This window comes from Rhinopithecus bieti, unplaced genomic scaffold (genome assembly GCF_001698545.2).
Source record: "Rhinopithecus bieti isolate Rb0 unplaced genomic scaffold, ASM169854v2 scaffold_19969, whole genome shotgun sequence".
Classification (NCBI taxonomy): domain Eukaryota; kingdom Metazoa; phylum Chordata; class Mammalia; order Primates; family Cercopithecidae; genus Rhinopithecus; species Rhinopithecus bieti.
This window is the reverse complement of record NW_016810434.1, coordinates 1,533,519-1,553,706: the sequence shown is the minus strand read 5'-3', so window position 1 is coordinate 1,553,706 and position 20,188 is coordinate 1,533,519. Positions and strand designations below refer to the sequence as shown.

Sequence of the window (20,188 nt, the reverse complement as noted above, 5' to 3'; positions counted from 1 at the left end):
GGAAGGGGGGCGAGCAGAAGGCAAAGCCAGCTCTGCCGGGGCAATGTCCTCAGAAGAACCGAGAGCGGGAGGAGTTGCTTCCAGGTCAAGGTCAGGCCTCCAAAAAAAATGCTTGGTCTGGGCCCTTCTCTCCTCCCCCACACTTGGCCCTGCAAATTGGCTTTGACCTTTCATGCCCCTGCCTTTGAGCTTCTCCCCATTCAATTGAAATCACAAAGGAAGAAAAGAGGGCTGGCAAGAGGGAAAGGCCCCTCCTGGCCCAGGCCCAGGTCCCCAGCCACGCCCCCGCAGGCGCATCAAGCCCTCCAGGGTCTGTTTGCACAGTTGGGGTGCTGCACTAGGAACCCCACCTCCGGGAGAAAGGCACCACGAGGTCATCTGTTTACTCTGGGATTAGCGGCTCCCCACAGGAGTTCTTTTCCTACGAGATGAAAAGAAAGCGGACAATCTGTCAGGTAAACAGGCCGCATTGTTCCCAGCCATGTCGGGGGCCCCTTTGTGGGCCGGGCCTTTGAGATTGGTTGCTCCCTTGCACAGGGAGAGAGCTTACTTAAAGGGAATGGAACGGAATGGGAGGCCCCAGCTGGTGGGCAGGTCGCCTGCTGCTGATACAGGGAGGGACAGAGGGCTTGGACAATTCCGGCTTTCCTTAGCTGCTCTCCTTGCAAGCCCTTTCCTCCCCATGGGTCTCTTGATGAGTCCAACAAGACGGGCACGGAGCCCGATCTCACAGATGGGGAAGCTGAGGCCAGCGGCAGCTTCCCCCCGCACAGAAGAGAGCTCCTGGCATTCCAGCAGGGGGTGGCTGGAAGAAAACCAGGGACCTGGTCTAACCACCTCACTCTTCAGATGGGGAATAGCTGGAGACACAGGAATTGGCAGAGCACGATTTCTGCACTGGAGGCTTCCCCATGTACCCCTGCTGGGTAGCAGGGAACACTTGGGAGCCACGACCATCCCCACCAGTGGGCTGTCAGTTTTATGGATTCCCAGAATATTTAACAGCTGAGTGGATGGGACTGGTCAAGGTTGGCCTGTTCCCTCCCACATCTACCCACAAGGTATCTTCCTGGGAAGCAAGGAAGACAGTGCAAGCCCCGCCCCGGGAGTGCATAAGTGCCTGGGAGTCAGGACTCCTGTATTTGGGTGGCCCTGACTCCAGTTTGCTCTGTGACCTCAGACAAGCCACTCACCCTCTCTGGGCCATCCATCAAACAAGAGATAAGATACTCTCCAGGGGCTAGCCCTTCCCCTTTGGACCGTGAGAAAATCTAGGGAGGGCACAGGCATCCATCCATGAGGGCAGGATGGAGGAGGGACTACCTAAACCTCTGCCCATCTCTGACTTCTGAGAGGCCTGTGAGGCAGTAGGGGCAGCGCCTGGCCCAGCCACCATCCTCTGGGCAGGGTGCTGCTGTGGGAAGAGAGCACTGTGGTGAGGTGGTGAGAACGTGTGCCCCGGGTCACCCTGACCAGTCCAATTGCAGCCTCTCACTCACCAGAGGCCCAACCTTGGGCAAGTGACTCAGCCTCTTGGTCTGCGAAATGGCCCCCATGAGGCCTCCTCAGCCTGGGGGGCTTCACGGCAGAAGGGTTCCAGGAAGGCAGGAGCTGGGGCTGTTCTTGCCGCTGCCAGGAAGTCCTGTCCACCCTCTAACCTCCCTCTCCCTGACTCCCCGCCACTGCCCATTCCCAGTAAGGCACCTATTCTCTTTGCCAACCTGACGCCAAGTCACTGTTCAGCTTGTTGGCGACAGAGCCGGAAGCGTGGAAAAATCTCATGCTGCTCCCAAAGTCCAGGGAGAGCTCAAAGAAGGCTGCGTGGAAAAAAGCCCATAGCTGTGGCCAGACAGAGTAGGCCCTGACCAACCACAGAGCCACCTTGACAGGAGCCAGGGCACTGTCCTGAGACCAGCCTCATCCCTGGAGGGCAGCAATGGACCATCCACATGTCCAAGCCCCATCGCCAGCCAGGACTCCAGTGACTCAGAGCCTGTTCTTTCTGAACCCACTCGGCAGGAAGAAAACTGAAGGCCCAAAAGCCCCAGCCACACTATGACCTGGAGGGAGACAGGGTGACAGCACCAAGCTCAGCCTTTCCTCTGAGGCTTCGCAGGACTGAATGAAGGCAAACTTCCCAACACTCCAAGCCACGGGATTGTCCTTCCTGCGGCCCTGACTGAGCTGTGATGGGCTGTGTGACCCTGGGTGAGTTACTTGCCTTCCCTGAGGCTCATCTCACCATATATAATAGAAAATGGAGACAAAAGGATGCCCGTTGCACAGGCTTTGGGAAAGATTAAATCACATGTTTATAAAAGTGCCTGCTAAACATCAGTGGCTCCATGAATATTTGCGGCGTTTGAGTCCCCCACACTGCTTTCATGTCCCCTTTCCCTGCTCTTTCCCTTTTCCCATTAAGCTTCCCAAGCCTCCAACTGAAGCTGCAGTGTTGTTGGGGGCCAACATCATGGGAATCACAATGACCATAGTAACTATTTATTGCAAACATACTATGAGCCAGGCCATGTGCTAATAAATGTTTTATCTCCATTATACAGATAAAGCAACTGAGGCACAGAGCACTTAGATGCCCCTGGTTAGGAAGGGATAGAGTCAGGATTTGAATGAACCCAGTATAGATGCCCTTAGCCATGCTCTCTAGGGCGGTAATCAACTCTGATTTACAGAGCAAAACTGTGTGCCAGGTTCATCACCTCCTGAATTCTACAAGCTGGGCACTGCGGTCCCTGCCACAGAGAGGAAAAACTTAAACCCAGAAAGACCCAGTGTCCACCACTGAGTGTCCGTGGATGCACGGGAGGTCTGGGTGGTGGCCGACCCGGGCAGCTGGCGGGGAAGGGACTCGGTCCTGCATGCTCTGGGATTCCCTTCCTGCTCGCTACTGCCACCACAGACACATCGTTCCCAGGGAGCTGTCAGGGCCCTGCCAATGGCAGGACCAGGCTGGCCACTCCCTGTGAGCTGGGGAAGGCCTCACCGACGATGCACCCTGACACTTCCTTTTCGTCTCCAGGCGCCCACACAAGCTGCCTCCCAGGGGGTTTCCTGCAGTAAGGACGGACAGGGGGCTCCAAGGGGCACCCTGGTTGGAAAGAGGGGTGAGGAGTCCTTCCAGGCAGGGGACTGGGGTATGAGCAGACATAGATGGGAGGCCTGGACGTCCCCAAGCAAATGACCCATTACCCCAAATGCCCATCGACCCTTCTCCCCTTCCTGGCTTCTGACAACTGGCTCCTGGAAACAAGGCCAAGACTGCCCCCTGAGGACTGCCATTTGGGGGAATCCCAGCATCTAGGGGACACCTAAAGATGCAGGCACCAAAGGAGAAGGAGTTTTCAGCTGCAGCTGAAACACACCTGGCCCAGAGATTTGTGGCAAACACCACCCCCACCCCAACCCCCAGCCACACACACCACTCCTCAGCCTCCTTTTCTTCTCGTGAAGGCTACCTCAGCAATTCAATTTTCATCAGATTCAACTGGATTCATGTGCCCCAAAGGCCATCCACACCACAGGTCCTTCCCAACTGCGCTGTCACCTGGGCACTCGCCTCCTTGCCAGGCAGCTGGTTCTCCCTGCCCACCGTTTATCATTCTAGAAAGAGCTTCAGTTAAGCAGACACTTGCCGGTCTTCCTGCAGCTTCTACCTGTCAGCCATAGAGCAGGGGTGTAGGGGGCACAAGGGCAGCTCCAGTCAGACGCCCTGGGGTCTGCATCCCAGCCGGGGGCATCGAGCTTCCAGCGGTTCAGTTCCTTTGTCTGTAAGGTGGGGAGTTTGACAGTCACCCCAGAGGGTTGCTGAGGGGTTCAAATGAGATGATACGAGGAAAGCTTTCAGCCCAGCACCCAGTACCACAGTAAATGACTTTTTATTATTATTGCTGTTGCTATTTGTTCGTTAGCATCTGCAATGCCTTAAAAAGAGCTGAGGGCTCCAATCATACGCCCTCACCTCTGTGACAGTTTAGCTTCTTTAGGCGGAACACACACAGCCCCTTCCTTCAAATATCCACTCTGTGTCCAGGTCTCAGACTCTCACCTCTCTGGCCAGCCTTCACTCAAGTCCCCAAAAGGGAAAATCTGGAGGAGAAGGAGCAGTCCTCTTTTGATTTTGAGGGCCAATCTACAGCAGTGAGAGAAGCTTGACCACAGCAAAGAGCAGAATGAGAACCAATCATCACCCAGCGTGGAGAGGCAGAGCTCAGCTCAGAAGAATAAACCTTTGTCCTTCCTGAAGATTAAAGCTGCCCAAGGGTAGAAAGGGCTGCCTCGGGAGGTAATGAGCTCCCCGTCCCTGGAGGCATTCAAGGTGAATGATCACCCACCAGGGGTGTTACAGAAAGGATTTTCACACTGAGTGGAAAGTTGAACTAAATGACATCAAAGATGTAAGCTCATCACAAAGAAGAAACAAGTTCACTCCTTCCCTTATTCAACACATATTCATTGTTGCATTCCTAGCCACACCTATGTCTGTGCCATTTGCTCTCCTGAGCACACAGTTCACACTAAAACAAGAATCTGGTTTTTGGAAGCATTTAATGAAAACAGGGCTACTTTGAAGTTGCTCTTGACCTTCACTTTTACATCTGTAAAACGGGTGGGGCAATAACAGTGCTTACTTCACAGGACCGGCAGACAGACACCAGAGTGGCCTGGCACACTGTGGGCCTCAGTGAAAGTTGGTTTGTCATTATCATTAGTATCGTTAACATGAGGACTGTAACTGAAATCCTGGAAATATTTCTTTTTCTCTCTCTTTTTTATTTATTTATTTTTCTCTGAAGACCCAAACAACTCAGTATGTACTAAATCAAGTCCCAAGAATCCCACCTAGCTAAAGCCTTCACCCAGAGCAGCGGGGACCAGCTTGGTCTGGAAACCGACGACACACCAGTTCTCGGCCCACATCCAAAGCCAGCCAGGCACCAGAGACAGGAGGTCTGCTGAACCTACATTATCTCCTACCATTGTTTCTCAGAAATGGTATCTAAGGGCCAGTAAAGCCATTTTTCCCTGAAGCAGCTTAATGGCATTGTAGAGGAAAGGGTGGTTCTAACTGTAAACCCACCTTGGCTTTTCAAACGAGGGGAAAATAGAAACCCATAAGCCCCTCAGAAAATCTGACGTCAGCCGGCTTCTAGCTTCTCTGTTTCAAGTTGCTGGGTACTCATCTGCTGCCCAAATGGGCCAGAATGAGGGTTACCACCAAGAGGGCTTAGGTCAGATCGGGGCCTGTGCCTGCTGTGCCTGGGGGTCTGATAATGGTCTCTAGACTGACACTCAGACCTCAGTGAGGCTTGGGGTCTCTAAGGGAAGAGCACATCTGGGACGTTTCGTATGTGGAAGAGCCTGGGCTCGAGTCAGGCCACTTGGCTACTGGTCCCAGCCCTGCCACTCACCAGCTATGTGACCTTTGCAGGTGACTGAACCTTCCTGAGCCCCCATTTCCTCCTCTGTTAATCAGCACTATTGAGTCCTATCTTTGAAGAGTTGAGAGGATTCAGTGAGGCTGTACTCACTAAAAGCCTGGGACAGAGAAGACCCATGGAGCAGTCACTTCCCTCCACAGAGCTTGCTGAATGGCTGAGCCTGGGCAGTGCTGTGCCTTCCCCTGATTGGCCCATCCTCCCTCTATCAGGAAAGGTGGGTGGTGGACAGGCACCAAAAGGACACAGAAGACAGGAGGGGTGCTGGGCTAAAGGCTGGGGCCCAGGAGTTAGCCCTGGCTGAGGGATGGGGGCTGGCTTTTTGGGGAGAAGTAGAAAGGGGTTTCTCTGCAGTGCATTTGATGCAGAGCTTTCAAGCACCTTCTGGAGGCCTCAGGGAACAGTCTGAGCTTTTGCTTGAGGAAACAAGGGGAAGCTCATCAGGAAGGGACCGAGGAGTGGGCAAGTCAGCTGCTGAATGCGTGCAGCACTGAGCATGGGCGAGGCTGCTTGGGAGACCTTTGTGAGGACTGACCAGGACCGCCTGTGCTCTGCTCAGGGCATGTGTTGTAAATACAGGAGACTCAGGCCTTGACCCAGGGAACATGGGACTCAGATGCAAATTCAATAGTCCTCGAATTTCAGTGAACTCAGTGTTGCTTAGAGAACTGCTAAAAATACAGCAGACCAAGACTTTCACTTCTGAAAAGTGAAAAGAAGAAGGTGCCCTGGCTTTGGGACCACAGAACCCAAGAAACAAGATGATGGTGAGTTGCCTGGGCTTTAGTTTGCCCCGTAAATTCCAGACTAGGAGCTAAACAAGTCAGCAACCCAGAAACACCAAAGAACACAGGTGGAAAAAAGAAAAAAGCCCTGATATGGTTTGGATCTGCGTCCTTGCCAAATCTCATGTGGAACTGCAATCTCCAATGTTGGAGGTGGGGCCTGATGGAAAAAGGTGACTGGGTCATGGAGGCCGAATTTATCTCATGAATGCTATGACACCATCCCCTTGGTGCTGTCTTCATGATAGTGAGTGAATTCTCACGAGATCTGGTTGTTTAAAGGTGTGTGTCACCTCACTCTCTGTTGCTCCTACTCCCACCATGTGACATGCTGGCTCCCTGTTTGCCTTCCGCCATCATTGGAAGCTTCCTGAGGCCTCCTCAGGAGTGAGCAGATGTCGGTGCCATGCTTCCTACACAGCCTTCGGAACTGTGAGCTGATTAAACCTCTTTTCTTTATAAATTATCCAGCTGCAGGTATTCCTTTAGAGCAACGCAAGAACACCCTAACATATGCCCCAAAGGGAAAACAAAGGAGAAGCCTAGCAAGGCAGAAAACTTTTAGTCAATAACCACTCCACTCTAGTCAAACAACAAAGAAAAAATAGGGCCCCACTCTAAACCCATCATCAATAGCTGAATGGGAGCCTAGATTTCTACCCAAGCTATATGCAGGAGCCTCAATATCCCACTGGGTGGTGTCAGAGAAGGCCCAGTGGGGAGCCAGCACTTTTCCTTCCCCTTGAGATGTTGTCATGAATTCTTTATTGCTTTCTAGTTTGATTCCATTGCCACTGGAGGAAACATTCTGTAGGATTTGAATTATTTTAAATTTGTTGAGGTTTATGGTCCAGGGTATAATCTATCTTGACATATATTCCTTGAGCATTAAAAAATAATATGTATTTTGCTGCCTTTAGGTGGTGTGTTTTATAAATGTCAATTGGATCCTATTGGTTGATAGTGTTGTTGAGTTATTCTTGCTGATTTTCTGTTTAGTTGTTCTATCCATTGTTTCATGAGGGAGTGTTGAAATCTCCAACTATAATTGTAGATTTGTCTTTTTCTTCTTTCAGTTGTTTTTGTTTCACTTATTTTGCAGCTCCATTGCTATGCATTTTTTTTTTTAGACAAGAGTCTTGCTCTGTTGCCCAGGCTGGAGTGCAGTGCCGCAATCTCCACTCACTGCAAGCTCCGCCTCCTGGGTTCACACCATTCTCCTGACTCAACCTCCCAAGTAGCTGGGACTACAGGTGCCTGCCACCATGCCTGGCTAATTTTTTGTATTTTTTTTTTTTTTTTTTTTAGTAGAGACGGGGTTTCACTGTGTTGGCCAGGATGGTCTTGATCTCCTGACCTCGTGATCCACCCGCCTTGGCCTCCCAAAGTGCTGGGATTACAGGTGCTATGCATGTTTAAGATTGCTATGTGGTTTTGGTGGATTGAACTTTTTATCATTATGTAATATCCCTCTCTGTGTCTGGAAATATTCTTTGCTCTGAAATACTTTATCTGATACTAATATAGCCACTCCTACTTTCCTATGATAAATGCTTTCATGATTTATCCTTTTGCATTCTTTTACTTTTAACTTACCTGTGTCTTGCTTATAACACACAACTGAGTTGTGTTTTATAATGCACTCTACCAATCTCTGTCTTTTTAATGGCTGTATTTAGACCTTTCATGTTTAATGTAATAATATTTTGGACTTAATTCTATCATTTTATTTTTGTTCTCTGTTAATACTCTGTTTCTCAGATGTCTGTTTTCTATTACCATCATTCCTGGGATGAAAAAAATGTTCCTGGGTCACTGGAACATTTTTTAGAATTCCATTTTGATTTGTAGTGTTTTTGAGTATATATCTTTTTGTATAGCAATTTTAGTAGTTCCTGTAGGTATTACATTTTATATATATAACTTATCACCACCTATTTGTATCATCATTTTATCAGTTTGAGTGAAGTATAGAGACCTTACTTACCTTTACATCCTGTTTGTAAATGTCTTAAATTTTTCCTGTAAATACATTTAGAACCATACCAGACAATGTTATAGTTTTGCTTCCATCATCAAGCATAATTTAGAAAACACAAGAGGAGAAAGAAAGCTCATTATATTTATTCATGTTTTTGTTTACTATGTTCTTCCTTCCTGATGTTTCAAGATTCCTTACTTTATCATTTTCTTTCTGTTTAGAGAAATTCCTTTAGCCATTCTTTCAGGGTAGATGTGTTGATGACAAATTCTCTTAGTTTTTCTTCATCTGGAAATGTTTTGATTTCCCCTTTATTCCTGAAGATATTTTCACTGGGTATAGAATTATGGGTTGACAGTTCTTTTCTTGTAGCACTTAAAATATATTGTGCCACTTCTGGCTGCTATAGTTTCTGATGGTAATTCTACTGTCATTCAAATTGTTTCTCCTCTATAGTTAAGGTCTCATTTTTCCCTGACTGCTTTCAAGATTTTTTTTGTCTTTAGTTTTCAGAAATTTAATTATAATTGGCATTGTTTTTTTTTTTTTCAATCTGAGATTGTCTTAGTAGCTCAGGATGTTATAGCAAGATACCACATACTGGGTGGCTTAAACAACAATTTGTTTCTCACAGTAACAGAAGCTGAGAAGTCCAAGACCAAGGCACCAGCAGATTCAGTGTCTACTGAGGGCCTGCTTCCTGGCTCGTAGACAGCAGTCTCCTCACTATGTCTTCACATGTTTCTCAGAGAGAAAAAGCAAGCTATGGTGGAACACTTGTAAGGACACTAATCCCATTCATAGTGGTGCTACCCTCATGACCTCATCTAATCTTAACTAGCTCCCCAAAGCCCTACCACCTAACACCATCACGTTAGGAGGCAGGGTTTCAACACATGAAGTTTGGGGAACACACATTCTGTCTATGACAAGGATTTTGTCATCTTCTTGATTCTATAGACTTGTCTTTTGCTAACCCTGAGCAGTTTTTGGCCATTATTTCTTTGAGTAATTTTTTCAGCCCCATCCTCTTGCTCTTTTTTTTCTAGAATTCCAACAACAAAAGTGTTAGAACTTCCATATAGTCCCACAGGTCCTCAAGGCTCTGCATTTTTTGTTTCTTTAGTCCATTTTGTCTCCATTATTCAGATAGGTTCTACCACTGAGTTCACTGATTCTTTCCTCTGCCACTTCCATTCTACTGTTGAGCTCATCCACTGAGTTTTTTTAATTTCAGTTATTCTCTTTTTCAGTTTGAATCTTTTCCATTTGGCTCTTTTTCATAGCTTTATTTCTTTGCTGAGGCTTGCCATTTTTAAATTTGTTTCAACTGTGTTTGTAATTGCTTACTGAAGCATTTTTACCATGGCTGCTTTAAAATCTTTGTCAGATTATTCTAACATCTCTTTCATCTTGGTGTTGGCATCTATTGAATGTCTTTTTTCATTCATCTGAGATCTTCATGGCTCTCAGTATAATGATAAATTTTTTATTGAAACCTGAACGTTTTTTAAATCATTTGTTTTAGTTGGCTTTCTCTGATACCACTCTATCAGTGGCAGTCAGGGGCAATACCTTGTTACCACCAGGTGGAGATAGAAGTCCGGGTTCCTCACTTGGCCTCCAGTTGTGGGGTGGGAGTTCTATCTCCCATGTAGTCTTCACTGCTACTGAGGTGATGGTGGCATCATTGTCACAGAGAACGTGAAAGTCATGATTTTCCAGTAGGCATCCTCTGGCATCATCCCAGTGTGGGGAAGGGGAAGAAAGTGAGGCATCTCTTTATGGATGAGTGGGAATGAAAGTCCCAGCCCTCACTAGACCTTCTCTAACACCACTCAGAGAGAGTGTTGGGGTGCCTTATTACAGCCTTGCAAGAGTGCTAGTCTAAAGGCCCCTTGGCCTTTGCTACAGGGCTGGAGATGGAACCACATTTTTCTTCTGTGATGTTTGGCTGGAGTAGGGGGTTACTGTCAAAAATTTTTCCATCTTAAACCAGATATTGCATGTTCTCACTTATACATGAGAGTTAAATGATGAGAACACATGGATACACAGAGGGGAACACCACACACTGCATGTGTGTGTTTGGAGGGTGGAGGGTGGGAGGAGGGAGAGGATCGGGAAAAATAACCAATGGACACTAGACTTAATACCTGGGTGATGAAATAATATGTACAACAAACCCCCACGACAAACATTTACCTATGTAATAAACCTGCACGTTCTTTGCATGTACCACTGAACTTAAAATACAAGTAAAATAAATAAATAAGAAAAATAGAAAACAGGCTGGGCATGGTGGCTCATGGCCATAATCCCAGGACTTTGGGAGGCCAACGCAGGGCAGATCACGAGGTCAGGAGTTCAAGACCAGCCTGGCCAATGTAGTGAAACCCCATCTCTACTAAAAATACAAAAGTTAGCTGGGTGTGGTGGTGGACACCTGTAGTCCCAGCTACTCGGGACTTGAACCCGGGAGGCAGAGGTTACAGTGAGCTGAGACTGTGCCATTGCACTCTAGCCTGGGCGACAGAGTGAGACTCCATCAAAAAAAAAGAAGAAGAAAGAAAGAAGGAAAGAGAAAGAAAGAAGAAAGAAAGAAAGAGAGAAAGGATGGAAGGAAGGAAGGAAGGAAGGAAGGAAGGAAGGGAAAGAAAGAAAGAAGAAAAAAGAAAACAAGTTTGTCTTGTTAGTCTGCCCCTTTCCTGATCCTTTGGCTAGGGTTTTTTGTTTTGTTTTTTGTTTTGTTTTGTTTTGTTTTGTTTTTTGACTGTGCCAGTTAGGGTTTCTGGGTTGGAGGGCTCTTTATCTCCAAGTCTGAGATATATGAGGCAAAAAGAAAACCATGAGACTTACCACCACGTCATCCAGAGGTCCCTGGCCAGTCTGCCACCTTCTCTCCACATTTCAGAATCCTCTTATGTTACCCAGGAGGCAGAGGTGGGAGGATCACTTGAGCCCAGGAGTTTGAGGCTGCAGGGAGCTGTGATTGTACCACCGCACTCCAGCCTGGGCAACCAAGTGAGACCCTGTCTCTAAATAAATATATCGATAAAGATTCCTGCCATGCTTCCCCCTCACTTCCTCTACCTCCTGCCTAGCCCAGGTGCTTCCCTGTGTGGCCCCGTATGGCACGCCATCCTCTTAAGAACCGTGAGTCATACTCTTTTTAGTGGCTGTCATCTCCTGATTTCCTGGCCTCACCATACCTGGGTAATAATATCACCTATATTTTAAAATAACAGTCCTTTCAATACTCATGAAAGAGGCCAGGCGCAGTGGCTCACGCCTCTAATCCCAGCACTTTGGGAGGTTTACATACCATGTCCGGGGTTTTTTGTTATACTTAGCAGGAGGAATTGGGTGAGTACCTCTACCCCATTTTCCTCTGCAGGAGGGTCTCAAGGCCCTCCTGTCTCCTGTGTTATTTTTATATGCACTCCTATTTTTTTTTTCAGCATTATATTTTTTCTGCCTCAACCCTGAAGTCAACCACTTCTTCAAGGAGCCCCGGTTCCTTTTACTGGAGAATTAAATTTAGAAGCCAAGTCCTGTGTGCTACATGTGCTCATTGCAATTGCTTCTAGGACCTCATAGCGGACAGAGTTAGGAAACACATGTTTGTACACTAACCCACATATACACATGTGTTTACATTTATTTCTGTCTCTCTCTCTCTCTCTCTCTCTCTGTGTGTGTGTGTGTGTGTGTACAGAATTCATTCTCCAATCCAACATCACAGGGTTCATTATAGCATTTTCCTTTTGATTATTTGTAGGTTCTTTCTCTGAAATGAGACATCTGGCTTCCAATATCTACGATAGTTTTACTTATTTGTTCAACCCTAGCATACATGTACAGTAGTTTCAGAATGCTAATTTGTACCCCTGTGAGAAACAAATTTACCAACTAGAAGGCAATGTTTGTGAACAGTCCTTTTTTACTTAGCCTTACAGTTGCCAAACAAAACACTCTTTTCCAATGTTACTGAGGTTGCCTCCTCGTTCCTCACCTCCTTCGGTGTTACTCACTGGTGATAAAGCGTGATTCACTGGTCACATCTGCATTCCATTTTGGCTCCCCCACCCCCACACTGTAGTTTTTTTTTTTTTAGTTTGCATAGTGTAAAATTCACTCTTAGTGGCATATAGTCCTGTAGGTTTTAGCACGTACTTACAGTCATGCATCCAACCCCCACCGCATCAAACAGAACAGCTCCATCACCCTCAAACTTCCCTCGCCAGGCTCCTTTGTAATCAGCCCCTTCTCCCGACTCTGGCAACCACTGATTTTCTTTTTAGTCCACTGGTTTTATCTTTTGCAGGATGTCATATAAATGGAGTCATACAATATGTTGTCTTTTCTTTCTGGCTTCATTCACTTAGCAAAATGCATTTAAGATTCATCCTTGTTGTTTTATGAATCATCAGTTTCTTCCTTCCTGTTGCTGAGTAGCATGCCATCCTATGGATGTGCCAGGGTTTGCTTTTATGTCTCCTTTTGAAGGGCCTCTGGGTTGTTCCCAGTTTTGTTGATTATGAATACAGCTGTGGTAAATACTCACATGCAGGTTTTTGTGTGGACATAAGTCATTTTACTTGGGCAAATATCTAGAAATGAAATGGTTGCATCATATGGTGTGTTTTGTTTAGTTTTTTAAGAAGCTTTCAAGCTATCTTCCAAAGTGGTTGTACCTTTCTGCGGCCCTCCTGGAAATGTGCGAGAGAGCCAGTTGTTTCACATTCTTGTCAGTCCTCAGTATGGTCAGGTTTGCTCATGTATTTCAGGTGTCCTCACAGGGGTGTAGTGGTATCTCATTGTGATTGTAATTTGCATATCTCTGACAACCATTATGTTGATCATCTTTTTGTGTACTTATTTGCCAACTGCTTATCTTCTTTGCCCACCTGTCGGTTGTTTTTTGTTTGTTTTCGAGACAGGGCCTCTGTCCATCACCCAGGCTGGAGTGCAGTAGCATGATCTCCAACCCCTGGGCTCAAGCAATCCTCTCATCTCAGCCTCCTGAGTAACCAGGACTACAGGTGCACCACCACACCTGGCTCATTTTTGTATTTTTGTGGAGACGTGGTTTCACCATGTTACCCAGGCATGTCTCAAACCAGAGAGACTAGATTTGACCCTGGCTGTGTCTCCTCTGACAACCATCCTTGTGGCCCAAGTGCAGCCGTGGAGCTGACGTGGAGGGATGGGGTACAGGGAGGGTAGACGCTTCTCTGCAGAAACCCTGCTTTTCCCACTATCTTCTGGCTGTCTTCTCCACCCTGGCCAAGCGGAATTCCTTGCAGCAGATCATGTTGGCTATTTTCAGGTCTCCTACTATGACTTCGTGGGGTTGAGGAATTTCCTCTTGACCAGGGCCCCAGGGTGACTCGTCACCTGCAGTGAAGATGCCATGCCTTATCAGAGCCACATTCAGGCCACCCTCTGTATGTGGGCCCAGACAGACTCTAAGCTTGACTGATACCCTGGTACAGTTGCTGTGGCCTCATGGCCTAATTCACATAGTTATGGACAAGCCACGTCTGAAATCTTTCCATTAAGCAGTGGGACAGACTCTTGTGTTGAAAGAACATGGGCTCCACATGATCTTCTGAACTGCCGCACATGTTGTGATGTGAGGTGGAAGCTTTGTCATTAACGGGACATGGTTATGTGCCTAGGGCCACGGTGACCACCTGCTCAGTCATCTGTAAATGCCGGTCTGTGAATTGTCCCCATTCTCCACCAACGACAATCCATGCGTGCATTCATTCATTGATTCATTGATTCCACAGCCCCCGCCTGGGGCCAGGCATGTGGGATGAGGGTGGGGGACTCAGAGGAGGTAAGATCCAGGATCGCTCACAGGAAGTTCAACATCCAGTGCAGACCCTGTCCACCCAGCAGGATGCACTCAAAGATCACTGTGACTGGCCCGAACACTCATGTAGAGAAGGAGGCATTGGCTAGGGGTGGGGGTGGGAGTGGAGGATGAAGGGGTCTCCACAGGAGGGCCCCACTTCACCTTCCTCACGGTGACTTGCTGTCTCCGCCTCTCAAACCTTACAGCCAAGTGAGGCCAGGGCCGCCTGGCTCACAGCTTCCCAGCCCCTATCCCGGCAGGCAGCTGGGGCCCATGCTGCCCTGCACCCTCCAAATGCCCACAAGAAAGCCCAGGGCTTCACTCACTTGCTGCACAATCGTGATTGTGTCACCTTTGTCTCTGGACTTTCTAGAAAAAGGACGGCGGGATTGAATACCCCTGAGTTTAGAGCTCCATGCTAAACAAAGTCACAGTAAAGTGTAATGATCTGGTGAGGGGGGAAGAGAGGCTGTCTTTTCAGAGACTCCTTTTCCCTCCCTCTAATGAATGCAAGAACAATGCTTAACCCAGCGGAGCCGGGAGCCGACCTGTAAACCGAATCCTCCATGGCCAGCTTGGCTGTGACTTCATTCATTCAAATCACCCACCAAGCACTGTTTTGTATTAGAAATATAGCAGTGAACATACCCTCTCTTCCTCTTTTCTTTAGACCTGCAGGGCCTGAAGAGGCAGCCCCACATCAGAAGAGGCAAGAAGTTAATGAGAAAATTACAAAATTTACATACAGGGGCAAGAGCCCAGCTACACACGTCTGCGGTCAAAAGCAGATCTCATCCAAGTAAAGTGCTACCCTCACTCTTCGAGGCAGGGTGCGATTGCAGCACTGTCCCTCTCATGCTGGCTGTGGCCCTGACATCTGTGCCTGCCGTGTTTGGGAGGTATTGGCTCCTTCCTATGCAGGAGGTGGCGGGGGGAGCTCAGCTTTGTGGCACTGCCAGCCAACCTCCAGTCCTGGAGGGCGCCCCTGTGTGCTACAGCTCAGCTGCTGGTGGAGAACGCGCCCTGACCTGGCACCTGTGGAGCTGGGCTTGGCTCTATGTGCTGAAGAGTACTTCCTGCTTCAGAGAGGGCCCTTGCGCCTGCCTGGGCAGTGGGGATGGAGTGAAAGTGGGGAGAAGCTCTCCTTGTCCTGGTGCAGGGCTCCCAGGCCCCTTTCTGTCCAGAATCTCATTTCTGACCAACACTGAGGTCCACAGGCCTTCTGTGCTGCCCTGCCAGGAGGCCACTGGGGGACAGAGGACAATTCTCTGCTGGAATTCCAGCCATGGCGCCCTGAACCCCATTGCCCAAATCCCCTTCTATGGCCTTGGGCAATGTATTTTTTGCAGGATTGGACTAATGAGACGAACGTTTAAGTTAGTTCCAAACAGTAGTAATACAATAGAACCTTCCCTTCTTCCCCATCTTCCAGGACCACGCTAGCTCTGCTGAGCAGGCCTGCTTTCCCAGAAACTCCAAGTCTCCCCACATTCTATTCTTTGCCGCTTTCTCCCTATTTTCTTCCAGGCCCCTCCTTCTGGAGGCCAGGAGCCTCATACTATTCAGGTTCTTGCTGCCAAGAGTCAGATGGGTCACTCCCCTGAGGATCCCAGGTTTGGGCCCAACACAGTCTAAAGACTCTCTCTTGTAGCCTGGAGTAATTTCCACACAGGCCACAGAGACTTCACACATTCCAGAACCAGGCAGATTTTCAGAAATGGGAGCTACCATTGGCTGGTGCATCATCTCATGGCTCTCCGACCCACGCAAGCTGAACAGCCTCCAGCCTCATTGGTGACACCCTGCTGACACTGAGGGCCAAGACAGAATGGTTCTGAGCTGCCTCTGCGTGCCCGAAGACCTCAGCCTGCTGCCCGCTGTCCCAGTAACTCAGGGAGTCCCCAGCCCTCAGCAGCACACCTGCCCTGTTCCTCCACTTAGACTCCTCATCAAGGGTCTTTGTCCACCCCTCATGCAGACCCCTTTGCCGTGAGTGTTGCAATGTCCACACCAGAGTGCTGTCCCCACATACTCCCGTAGTACCCTATGTCCCGCCAAGCCCCCCACACCCTGACTCTACCTCTATATCCACCTGGCTTTTAAACCGGAGTCCTCCCCACATCCCTTCAGGCCTCAAATGTCCCAGGGGACTCACCAGGTGGTGAACTCTACAAATCCCTGTTGGGCTCCCTGATAACTTGAATATTATAATAAGTTGAATATAAGTTGAATATTATTTTACAGATAATGAAACTGAAACAATTTTTTTTGAGACAGGGTCTCACTCAGCCTCAAACTCCTGGGCTCAAGCAATCCTTCTGCCTCAGCCTCCCACGTAGTTGAGACCATAGACGCGCACCACCATGCCCAGCTAATTGTTTTAATTTTTTTTGTAGAGATGGGGTCTCATCTTGCTGGTCTCAAACTCCTGGGCTCAAGTAATCCTCCCACCTCAGCTTCCCAAAGTGCTGGGATCACAGGTATGAACCACTGTGCCCGGCTGGAAGCAATATTTTAAAACTTGGAATTCAAGTAACAGGGCACCAGCTGTGGAATATACGCTACGCAAGAGGAATGGCAAGAGAAGAGATCATCCCAACCACCTTGATGGGCTGGATGGAGCAACTTCCGCAGGAACGAGGCACCTCGGAGGCCTCTGCTGGCCGAGAGCAGCATCCTGACCAGACAGCAAGCCCCAGAGGGTCTGGGGGGATCCAAACCCACTCCTGCACAGGTTTGCTGTGAACCAGGTGGGAGGGAGGGAAGACGGGAACGAAGGCGAGGGAGGCCCTGGGGCCCGTGAGCATGAACTTGGAGTGCTGAACACTTGCCTACATGACAGCATCAGCTGAGCAGGGGGCATCCTGCCGTCTGCCTCCCTGAATTCACAACTGGAAAGTGATCCAGGTCATGTAGACTCACTCCCGTGGACTCATTAATCTCACTCCGAGCACTCGTTTCCCGGCTCCACTTGCTACTTCCTTGCAGGTCTTGGGCACCAATTCTAGACTCCTGGACCTGGCATGCTCTGGGAGAAGGGTCCTGCTCTGAACCACACAGGGACAGGGGCTTTCTCCAGGTCACCAGCTTCATTTGGCAGATGAGTGAAATATGGCTCAGAGATGCCCGGAAACTTGGCCAAGATCACAGAGCTGACAATGGGCAGAGCAGGGATGGGAACAGGATCTGCCTGACCCCAAAGTCCACGCCCTTCCCAGAGCATCCATGGCCTCACACAGGCCCTGCCTTTCCCAGCCTGCTTCAACCTCCTTGGCCTCCCACATGACATTCACCAATCTGCCTGCTTGACCAGGCCTCCCTTGCCTTTTCCACTCATCTCACACTTTAAGCCCAACTCCTTCAGGAAGCCCTCCCAGCTGATCATAACAGGTATTAGATATTGATACTCCTACACACACACACACACACACACCACACACACACACTCCACCCCCAGATTGTACACAATCCTGCATTATTTTCCAAAAGTTTCTCTTATTAAATCACTCCCCTGAATTCTACCAGGTATCTGTAATAAGCATACAGCATATAAGTAGTCCGTAACAATTCTTTGGACTTGATCTAAAATTCAGCCCCTTTCTTCTGCCACCTTCTTGCATCAAGGACTTCAGCTTGAAACCAAGGCAGGCATGAAGAGGAGCCAATTTGGGGCTGCAGTCTAAGTGCCTTTACCTGACAGCTCCACATGAAGAGACCAGCCAGGGCTCTTTGCTGCTGGCCAGGAGGCCCCAGGAGGGAAGGCTGCATGCCAGGGATCTGAAGTCGGGGAGGCCCTCGGTGAACACTAACTATGATGACGAAGTAAACATCACGTCTCAAAGGCACTATCTGAGACTCCGGGGATAAATGAAGGTTGGTGAGCAGTGGAGAATGGGTGGCTGGTGCTCTGAGCTGTGCTAACCCAGCGCTGAGACCTTGGACTGGCCCCTCGCCTCCCTGCCTTCGCTTCCTCCCGCTGGATTCCACATCCTCCAGATCCCAGCTTGGGTGTGCCATGGCTTTCCTAGGAACCTCCCTCGGGCCTGCTGCATCAGGGATGCGGGGGTGGAACTACCAACCATGACTGCAGTCTGGCTGCAGGGGGCCTGGCGTGGTGCCCAGAGCTCCCCTGGGCAGGTGAGTGGGCAGCAATCAGGTGTGAAAACCCGCCGGCTGGGGCTGCAGCCTCATGCGTTTGTGTTCATAACCAACTCAGGCAGTTTTCGGTTTCATGTTTTCCTTCATTTTCCCTTGAGGGGCACCTCATACTGGGAATCCCAACGCCTTCGCCAGGGGCTCTCACGCAAGGAAGGGCTCTGAGCAGTTCTGTTTTTATGGCTGGGCCCTGTCTGGCCCACGGCACCAGGCTGGGAGTTCCTGCAGGTCAGGACCCCACCTGATCCGCTCCAGAGAGCTCAGCAAATGCTGGGCTGGTGCTCTACGTGACACATTTGAAGTTTATAATTCATTTCCAAAGTAACATAGACTCATTAAAGAAAATTTGGAAAATGCATAAAAGCAAAAATATAATATAATATCGTATAATAAGCATCACCTGTAATTCCACCAGCTCTAGATGTCTGCTTCTCACATTCTGGGATCTTTTCTTTCAGGCTTTTCTATGCCTCTATACTTTAAAAACAAACAAACAAACGAACACCAGAGCGGATTATATTAAGCACTGTTTTGATACCTGCTAAGCCGAGGCAGCTCTGTGTGATACTATTCCCCTAAGCCTTTAAGTATTCCTCATGTTTTCTAGCAATTACCCAGAGTGAAATCATACAACATCCCCTGAGGTAGCTAATCAATCCCCCCTTGCTGGGCATTGGAGTCGTTTCTAATTTTCATTATTTTACACAATACTCCCCAGCCACAGTTGTAGCTGCATCCTTGCGGTCCTCCTCAGAGCCAGATTAAGAACCAAGGGGCCTCCAAGCACTGCAATTATTTGGTGCAGTCTCCCAACAAGGTGCACTATTAAATACAAGGGTTTTTCTGCTTTGCTTGAGGTATTACATTAATTTTCAAATGTATTTCTTGCTTTTGGGGGATAGCCCTGCTCTGCTGGCACTTCCAGTATAGGCTGGTTCTTTCTGATGTCACTTCATAGCTATGACTATTACCTCTGGGTAATTTTAAGGAGAATACATACCAGGGTCAAGGGTTCTCCAAGTGTAGGGCTTTGTGGTCCACTGCATCTGTCCTGCTCACCACAGAATCCATCACCTGTCACACACCTGCACTTAGTAACCCTCTGTTGAATAATGGATTATTGCCAAATGTCCCTCCCCCCACCCCCACTTGACTGTGCAATTGAAATGGTATGCAATGGGACAATATGTGAAGCAGGGGTATGACGATCTTGGGGACAGATGTCTTAGGCCCTCAGGTGTGCCTGAACCCAGAGAATTTGGGGCAAGGGCAGACTGTCCCTGTTCCTGTGTGATTGGAGGGTGCCGCTCTGAAAGTCCCAAGCTGCAGAGCTGGGAGTCCCAACACTGCAGAGCCAAGGAATTGGGGCCCACACAACCTGAGGCAGAAGTGGCCTGGCTACCACCTGGCTGCATGGCCTGAAGCGGCTTCCTCTCCCCTCTGGACTCATTTTCCACATTTATAAAATGTGCACAATGAAACATGCAGCTTCTCTTTCTGTGGCTACTACTCTCGCTGGGTGTGACCCCAGCTGCCTCTTTGACAGCTCAGGGGCTCAGGGTCCAGCAGGAAACACATCTGGGGCCCTCCGCATGGTGGCCAGGCCGGTGTGAACTGGTGCTAACCTGGTCTTCCAGCTTCATCTTCTGTAGTGCCCTTCCCAAAGGTCAAAAGCAGGCTGGTCACACAGCTGCCCCCATTGCCTGGCAGGTCCGAGGCTGGCCACTCTTCTGTCCAAGGTGACCCCACCTGCCTGCCTGTGGAAATCCTGGCCATCCTTCCACATCACCCCTTGCTTGGCAGAGCCTTTCTGAAGGCACCTCTTTCAGGGTAACTGGTTTGCATTTTATGCCATGGCCCCTGTGACAGCATCCCTGGTGAGTGTGCAGGTGTGTCACCTCTCTTTGAAAGCAGTAGCCATGGCTGGGTTCCCTGGCAGGGGCTGAAT

At 48.9% G+C, this 20,188-nt stretch overlaps 1 pseudogene; it reads left to right on the top strand.

Annotated features, from left to right (window-relative positions):
* Window positions 1–559: 559 nt before the first annotated feature.
* The window catches only part of LOC108542092 (uncharacterized), a 31,206-nt pseudogene continuing 11,577 nt past the window's right edge, over window positions 560–20,188 (top strand).